The 9,757-nt window shown below is 32.4% G+C and overlaps 1 non-coding gene across 1 annotated transcript; it reads right to left on the bottom strand.

Moving 5' to 3' along the window:
• Positions 1 to 795: 795 nt before the first annotated feature.
• Positions 796 to 868, bottom strand: Trnav-aac. The gene has a single exon. It is a non-coding gene; the product is annotated as a tRNA-Val (tRNA).
• Positions 869 to 9,757: the final 8,889 nt, after the last annotated feature.

Genomic DNA, 9,757 nt, shown 5'->3' with positions numbered 1-9,757 from the left:
TTCATTCTAATTTGAAATCTTCACCAGCTATATTTTAAAACCAATATGTTCTTCTGATACCTAAACTATTTTAACATTTTGGGTACATGTATTTTGTGATACGTAACTTTTGAGCCAACGAAGTTTTTCTAAATAAATAACTTTAAAAATGTTTTTTTTTCATTGACCTAAATATAATAAAGAGTGTCCAGTGTTAGAAGTGGGTGTTGTTAATATCAACCCGGGATGGCAACGAGAAACTTATCAAGAATATCCTATGACTTATATGATAGCTTCATGACATAAAAATAATTAATTATGAACACAATGGTGGTAGTACTTTGGTATTTAATATTATTGTATACAAGATTCATATCACGTTCCGGGCAATGCGTTATTTTGGTGTTGGTTTTGTATGATATTGAAAAAATCGGCTTTTTTTTTTGAAAATGTATTAAAAATACATATTTATTAAGCTTTATTTTGCATTTGCAAGCGGTGTCGAGGGATTGATTTACACAAGCGAAAATCGGCTATCACGAAATATTTTCTTTATTTAAATAGAATCTACGTTGATACGGTATTAAAAAACACCACAATTGTAGACCTTTTGAAAATATTTACTGATTAATTTGGTTACTTATAAATTCAAAATTAAAAAAAAATCTATTGTTTATATATGTGATATCACACTAAATGCTTTTTTAAATTTCATCTAAGTTGAATTTTCTGAGAACATTTTTAAAGGTTCGATACTTTAATTCGAAAAAGGTAAAACTCAAAAAATTTCTTATACTTTCTTAAATGTCACAAAAATGTTTCCGCCCGGGATCGAACCGGGGGCCTTCTGCGTGTTAGGCAGATGTGATAACCGCTACACCACGGAAACTTGATATACTAAGTTAAAGTTACGGAACATATCAAGACAAATCACGTCAAGGTGACCCAGATTTGTAAGTTATTATTAAAACCGGCTCGTTATCTTCGATCCAATTATTTTGTTACTGTCACTCTTTGCGGATATATTAAAATTAATTTTTTACCTACACATTATTCCGATGAAATGCAATTATAATAGTAACAAATATTGTTTATTCTTTGACATAATAATAATATTTACCTAACATATTCAAAAGAGCTATTAGCTAGTATTACTGATATTTACTTGGGTTGGCACGCCAATGTTTGTTTTAATGCAATTTCTTGATTTCCTAACCGAAAATGTAAAAAAGAAACTGTCACTAGATGGATACAGGTTTGGTACGGTGAAATTTCTAAAGCTGAACCAAGAACAGACTTTACTTGATCAGATACATATTCTGTATGCCCTAAGTGAATTTGCTGGAGCAAATCCTCGGTCGAGTGCCTGGATCTCTTATTTGCAGGCTTCGGTTATCACCGCATATAAGCCGCCTATAAACATCTGCAACGCTGGGTGGAAGCGGGTTTTTTTGAAATCCTCTTCGTATCGCTGGCAGATTTTAGAAAGAGATCATGCTTGGTAGAATGTGCCTTAAAAATCGCTGTTGAATGCCTGCGGCGGCCCTGAGATCGCTGTTTCTAAATCTCATTCTTGTTAGAATTTTGACATATAGGAGTCATAGTTAGTGCTTCTGTACCAACAGGTACAGACCTATCCTATATGTCAAAATCTAATACTTTTTTGCTATTTTTCTTTTGCCCTGATGTTAAATGATACTGCCGCTGAAAGTCACTCACATTGCCAGAAGACTCGTTAGTGCGTTGGCGGCCTTTCAAAAATTGTTACGCTCTTTTCTTGAAGGCCGCTAAGTCGAATTGGTTCGGAAATACTTCAGTGATGCGCGGCGAAAACTGCCTTAGAAAACGCTCAGTGGAACGACGAACGTCGACATGATTGGGATGGTATTCGTATTCCAAGTCTCGTTTTCCCGAGTGGCTGGAACAAGTTAAATTATTAAATCGGATATAAGGATGGTGTATCTTATTTGTAATATATAAAGCTTTATACATTCTTTGTTTACGGATTATTTATAACTTCCATTACCTTCTGTAACAATGTTATATAAGAACATGTCCTCACAAAAGCAAGCTATGAAGATTTATCGTTTACCGTAAACTTAATGGACGTACAGGAAAAAAGCCTTAGCTCGGATATACTTAGTATAATGTACATAGTACTGTTAAGTATATATCTCCCTATATATTCCTTCACTAGGTATTTGCTGTGTTTTCAGCATATAAAGAAAAATTTAGAACCTGATATCAGGATTTTTTTTTTTTAGATCCTGAGACCGCCGGTAATCTTACGTCGTTCTACCAAACATTTAGATTGCCTGGTAGATCTGGCTTGTTAGCGATAAGGCTGCCTGTCGCCATCCTAATTTATGTTACCTGATTGTACATATACTTACATTTTAAAATTATTTAAAACAACTGTTGATGTCCTAATTCTTGTCTCTCCTCTATTATAGCGGAATTTGTCCTTGTCCGGATCTATAAATTTTGTGTTGTTATGTTTTGTTTTTTTTTATCTGTGTCATATTTTTATTAGTGAAACCTTTTGTGGATATTTTACCAATAAACCATGTGTTTATTTTATTTTTATCTTTTTTTTGTATATATGTATCTGATTTGTTTCCTAAAAACTGCATAAATAATAAATATTAAAGCAACAAATTTCAATAATTACATGTACAGTATTCCCTTGAAAATGTACCTAGGAAATATTTCCCTAAATAACCTAGAGTATTGAGGTTAACAATGTCAACCTAACGATTCCATTTTCAAACGAAGCTTAAATAAAGGTTCATAACACCCTTCATATCTTTGAAATGCTATACCTCAGTTATACCTAGAGATTCAGTATAATTGACTTACGCTTCGCTCCGGCGAAAAGGAAAGTATAATGTTATTATAAACGGGCTTTTAGCTAGCCGGGATCCAGTCTAATTCTATTAAATTGCTGGAAATGAAAAGGTTATTAGCTTTTGAATATTTTAACCCTGCTGATATTGTGGGGAAATGTATTAGGATAGAAGTAAGAATCATATTTATTTCGTAGGTTTCATGAGCACTCTTTTCAGTTTAACTAAGGTGATTTAAATGAAAAAAAAAAAATGTAAAATCAGGCATAGAACGGCTGTTCACCGAAATTAATAAATAAAAGCCTTTATTGCTGTATTTACATATTAGGTACATAGAAGTATGAAATACTAAAAAAATAATAATACTAAAATTAAAAAAAATACTAATAATTAATCGGCAAGATTGTTGATTTCATTATATACCTTGTCTTTGGACATAAGCCTCCTCTAAGGACTTCCACTCTTCTCTGTTTCAAGCTTTACGCATACAATGAGGGTTGCATCATTGGCACCTACTTGTAGTATAAACAAATGAATAATCCAGATACTACAACAAAACTAATTATTTAATTAAATCCTCTAAATATTTTCATGTCGGTTAATAATAACAGTCTCTTAACTTTTAGTGATATTATTCTGAAGTGTAAGCGTCAAAACAGTCGACATATCTGTTATTTTTTCTACTTTATATTAATTTTGTATTGTATTAAATAAATAATAAAATTGTTTTGCCAGTTTTTAAATCTATACGCACGTCTTTTTTTATTATTTTCTTTGAACTTGATTTCATTGAGTTTTGCAGTTGCAAAAAAAAAAAGATTTCTTTTAATACAAATAGAAAACTATTTACTATTTTATATTACAAATAAATATAAATGGAAAAGTTAATAAAAAATTTTGAATTGATTAAATTTGATTTTCGTATTTCCTCTCTATTATAACACAAAGTAGGCTTCCAATAGGCTTTAGACACCCTAGGTCGCGTAATTAGCATCCTGCCCCGTCTGAGAGATATTTGAATAAGGCTGGGGGTTAATATAAGGGGTAGACTTCACTGTTGTATAACAAAATTACTATATCGAATATTTATTACTGTATAAATTTGTGATTCATAAACAAACTAATCTTACAATTCTTTTTTTCTGTACCACCTGATCTGGCTACTAGCGATAAGGCCACCCGTCGCCATCTTTATTTATGTTACCTGATTGAATATGTACTATTAATAACAAAAAAGTAAACGAAATCAGGGTCAGAACTAACATCGCAATAAAATTAAAACAGTTAAAACCACTTTACTAAGCAAAATATTTGTTTCAATATTAATCTACGATTCCTCAACAATTTTACTTTTATTACAGTTAAACAAAAAAGTGTAAAAAATGAATCACCATAATTATTAAAGATACTTAGAAATAATGTAGAGACAGTTTTAAACTATTTCCTATGTCAGATTAATTCATAGTCGTTAAAGTTTTTTTTATTATTTTCATAAATTTGCAGATTTGTACGTTTTTAGTAGGTATACGTTTATTGGTTGAGACGGACATTTAGCAGAGGACCTTCAGTAAATTAAATAAATAAGAAAAAAAGATATTAGTGTTACTATATTGATAACAAAATATATAGTTATATTAGTAACAAAAGATGGTCACATTTTAAAAACATTTAAGATGTTTATATATTATAGCTAAATCTATGTGACAGTTAATTCATAAAATATGATATAATGTGCCCCAAGCCTTAAATCTCGGCAAGCAACGTATAGCGAGCGTTAACGCTCCTCTGGACACGTTAATTGAAAGTGGATTGGAGGTGACAGTGTAGAACGGGCTTTACAATTTTTTAACCTAAAGGACTGTTTGTGTGCTGGCAATTTACAGGCATTGTTCGATTCCTTTGTTTTGAGCTTTCGATTTTCAAATTCGAATCCGTGATACACAGTTGTGAAATTTTACTAACAAAAGTCTATGAAAACATTCTCAATAACGATTGCTTATACCAAACATGTGTAGCAATGTTCATGCCTGATGTAAATAGTTACTGAAATTTGAGTTTTAATTCAATTGCAAAAACATTATTTCCTGTTAGACATATGGTACCCCGATTTTTTTTCTAAATATTTATATATTCTATTAAAAAAATTAACTTTGCTAATAGTTTCTGCAGCGTATGCCATGTAGGATTTTTTAAATATTCTTTAGTCTTTGTTCATCAGGGACGACTGAGGATTCTAATAGATTTAGAATTTGATACTTTATTTTCATGAATCAGTCCTGTACTTGTGAAGCCTATGTAAACAAATAATCATTCCTCTTTATAATATATTTATATTTACAGTTTTTATATTTTATGGTTAAATTTGTATTATATATAATAATATATAATACATATTTAACATATATAAGTAAGTAAAACCTTTCTCTTTATAATATTAGTATCGATTTACCTTTTAGTAAAAGCTTCTAAAGCCATTCCATGCCTCCTGCTGATAGAGGACAAATCTTTGTTTTTAATTTATATTATTATTATGTATTACTTAAGACGTCACATGAAACTTGGTGTAACGGTTACAGCTCCTTTTCCAAGTTGTGTAAAACAAAAAACTTGCCGATTAAAAAAGTGGCCGAGAGTTTATTGCCAGTTCTTCTCTTCCGTTCTACGCCCTTGACTTGAGAACTGGCAGTAAATGTTAAATTAGAACTATTTAAATTTCTTTTTTGACGTTCATTCATCATTGTGTTACCTATATGAATAAATGATTTTTGACTTTGACAAAGCAGTGTAAAGTGTAACGCCTAAAATATCATGACGTCAGGTAAATGGCTTTCAACAAAAATCAATGTAATGTCAATATTCACTCCATTGGCAATTTGTTGTTTGGTTCATGTTAGAAGCGACTAACTTTACACATTACTAGCAATCTTTGTTTGGCGACTTTAAAAATAATCATAGAGCTAAAAGCCAGTCCTTCTCGTCCGTTCTACGACCTGGATAATGTAAATTAGACGGTAAATGTAAATTTAGAAGCACTACATTACATGAAAATAATATAATGTATATAGGCACAAATATCTGTTATACACAAACGCAATAAAATACATAGAGAATATTTTACTAGGGTAGGCCGTTTAAGGCATTTTTTATACATTTTTAATTGTAAGCTATTGCTACGTCAATAAATAAAAAAGTACACTGCAAGCTTAAGCCATGCCCTATCAATGAGTTCTGGGTTAACGCATCTATTCGCTGAATTTGATTTTAATTCACATAAAAATTAGTCTAATTACACCGTCACAATTATCTATCTCTTTTTAACACTGTGTTAATACAATTTGACCAAGAACACCAAATACTTAGTCATACCTCAGTTTGTGCTGAAATTAGAAATGTGTATGTATGGCGGAAAAGCGTTTCTCGGAACGCAATATCAAACCAATACGTAGTTAATTCTTTATCTTCGTCAAGAGATATGACAACTTAATACAGTTAGAAAAGTAAAAGAAACTATATAAGTTTATAAAAGGAACAGTAATATTTAAGTTAATAAGAAAATTTTGTAGTATTTGTGTCCTACAAAATCTATGGTTTGAACAAGGAGTCCCCTCTTTCCGACATGTATATATTCGTATAGGAAATTATTGGGCGTCTCATCAAAATAAAGCTACTCACGGAAAATTAGCTTGATAGTAATCAAGTGCAAAAATGGGCGATGGATCCTGGACTAGAAGGAATGTGACATAAATGGACATAAAGATAACGACAAAAGGTGTTGAATGTCAAAATGTATCACAGCTGCAGAAAAAGTTATATTATCTGTATTTATTTCCTCTTATCTTATTATTTATTTGTTAAAATTAAATTGATTATCAAAATGTTAAAGATTAATTATTAAAACCTCCACGAATAAATAGCGTAACGCGAGCCGTCAAAAGCAATTGACACTGACAAGGGTGTACTTGTTAGCGAACGATTATTTAGTTGACCTCTTATGGGGATTTATTTACCCAATAATTCATACACGATGACTTATGTTTGATATTTTACTAGGCAAATGTAGGGTTAAGGGCTAGCACACGTTTTGACAACACCGGATAATATGTATAAATGAGTGGTTTTGATGTTAGACTGCCGATCGTGGTTTCTTGTTGGAAATTATATTTATATTTCCATAAAACATTAGAGCAGTGATGGCCTAGTGGCTTCAGCGTGCGACTCTCATACCTGAGGTCGTAGGTTCGATCCCCTGCTGCACCAATGGAGTTTCTTTCTTTGTGCGTATTTAACATTTGCTCGAACATTGAAGGAAGACATCGTGACGATAAACATGTCTTAGACCCAAAAAGTCGACGACGTGTGTCAGGCACTGGAGGCTGATCAAATACTTGCCTATTTAAAAATCATGAAACAGATTCAGAAATCTGACGCCAAGACCTATTATTGATTTATTTATTTCCATAAAACATTATATATTACTATTTATATAAGAATTTCGTAACAAATCAAACTGGCGATTCCATAGTCATTTCCTGCGAGCCGGATGGTATCTCGTCGCCGCCCAGACGACTTCCGGTCTGCGTCGGCCACACCTGTCACTTCCACATCAATGGGCAAGCTAAAAAGTTACTATTTTGTTGAGGGGATGCATTGAAATCAGGATCTTTTAGTAGGTAATTTATATTTGATAAAAATTTATTTGTTTTATATAGAAATCATGGTTAGACATCAAACATCGAAATGCTACTCAGATCTATATCCCAGTTCTACTGTTGACTTATTAACGATCGCATTCATAGCATAGCATTGTCTGGTGTGTAAATATTATTTGGAAAGTCAGAAATAAAACGAAAAAAAAACAGAAATAAGATTTACGTTATACAAGTGATCTAAGGAAGCCAAAGAAAATACTAAATTGAATTCTTTAGTGATTTCATTATGTCAAATATTAATATAGTAGGGTTGCCTGGAAGAAATCGCTTGTAAGCGATAAGCCCGCCCCTTGCCTTATATCTTTTGTAAACTGTTTTTTTTTATTTTTGTTATGTGTATGTTTTTTGTATACGGTAATAAAGGATAAATAAATAAATAAATAGTTCTTCTTATCCGCTACACTCTTGACAGAGCGGCCGTGATCGCTTTGTAGTAGTGGTAATCGAAGGGGCAGATGTGATGCGCTTCACGACATTCCGCCATTGCATTGTTTTTATTAATATAGTAAACTATAATAAATAAAATACGTTTATGGAACATAAGATATACAGGTATCACTTATTCCACGTTATTATTTTGAACCTGTAGGCATCCCTACTCATCGGCAAAGTAGACAGAGGATGTAGGTGTAGAGAAAAAGCAGGCGTAAAACTCTCGGTACTGTTTTAAAAAAGCAAATCATCATCATCATCATACATCGTTTTCTTTTTCTTAAATAATCTAAGGTAACTGGACGAACTAAGAATACAGAAGTGAGTGTACCGAGTCAACGGATTTAAATCTGTACCTTAAATAAACATGAATGGAATCGGAAATAACAATATCGTATATCAAAGTGTTATATGAATATCCTTTGAAACTGATATTTTAGCGCAAGATATTGCTTCAACGTCCGGCGTATACGACACCTATCGAGAAATGAAATTGCAAGTGTACTCTTTATTTTAGTTTTATTTCGCAGTCGAATGTAGGTTATGCTCTTTTATTTTATTTTTTTTAAATGAAGAAGATGACACTGAGTGCTACGTATTATTTTTGTATGTTGTCAAATCCTTTACATACTGGAGTTACTCATAAGGCCTGTATTCACTTTGATTAGTGGTTATTGCAAGTGATTAGATAGAAAACAAGTGTGGACGGCAACTGATTAGTGCATAGTAGAAGTGTGTTCTATTTTTTTGCGAGTGAACTGCCAGTGGTGACGTCGTGTGCGCCCTGCCTTTCCCCTCACTCGCAGCGTGCCTGTCAAACTATATGACAACTGAATTTACTTAATAGAGCCACTAAATAATAATTAGACACTACTTGCACTATACACCTGCACTAATCAATTTCAATTACCAATCACTTGCACTCACACGAATCAAAGTGAATGCAGGCCTTACGTGCTAGGCCTCGATTCTTAATATCAAAAAGGGTCAAAAGATTATAGAGTAACATAGAGAAAAGGAAAAAGTTCTGATATATCTGAATTTTTAAAATAATAATATATTTTTTATTTCTAAATGTGTTGGCCTAGTAGGGTCAGCGTGTGACTACCATTCCTAAAGTCGTACGTTCGATCCCCGGCTGTGCACCAACTGACTTTCATTCTATGTTCATTAAATTCGCTCAAACGAAAAGAAACGAATGGAAAACATCAGGAAAAACCCGGCTTGCCTTAGACCTAAAAAAACGACCCTGTGGCACAGGAGGCTGATCACCTACTTGCCTATTAGATTGACAAATGATTATGAAACAGACACACCGACTTAAAAAGGTGACAATGATTTTATATTGCGTCATCGAACCGCATAATTTTAGTGGTTTGATGGCTACAAAAATTCAGTCACAAAAACCCGAACACTATCTTACAGATAAGTGTATGTACGTAGATAACTAAGTTACTTTAAACCCTTATCATTGTTTCAGTGTCCCTGAAGAGAAATAACTGTAAACGTTTTCAAACGTTTTGGCTGAGCCTATAAATTGTCTTAACTATTCCACAGTACAAAATATCGTAAACCGTCCTTACAACTGAGACTTCGTAACTCGATCACATTGTAACTTGATTACTGAGCACTTCCCCGCTTTTATCTATAATATTGGTTTGCTTTTGGCGCGCTTCTGGGGCGGAAAATTTCTTAGAGATACATAATATTTAAACTTTTTGAAATATACCTTTTAAGATATTTGATTATTATGGAATAAAACGATTTTTTCCCTGTTTGTTTATTGATTTT

This window comes from Pieris rapae, chromosome 20 (assembly GCF_905147795.1).
Source record: "Pieris rapae chromosome 20, ilPieRapa1.1, whole genome shotgun sequence".
Taxonomy (NCBI): Eukaryota; Metazoa; Arthropoda; class Insecta; order Lepidoptera; family Pieridae; genus Pieris; species Pieris rapae.
The sequence above is the reverse complement of the archived record's forward strand: the minus strand, read 5'-3'. Positions and strand labels throughout refer to the sequence as shown.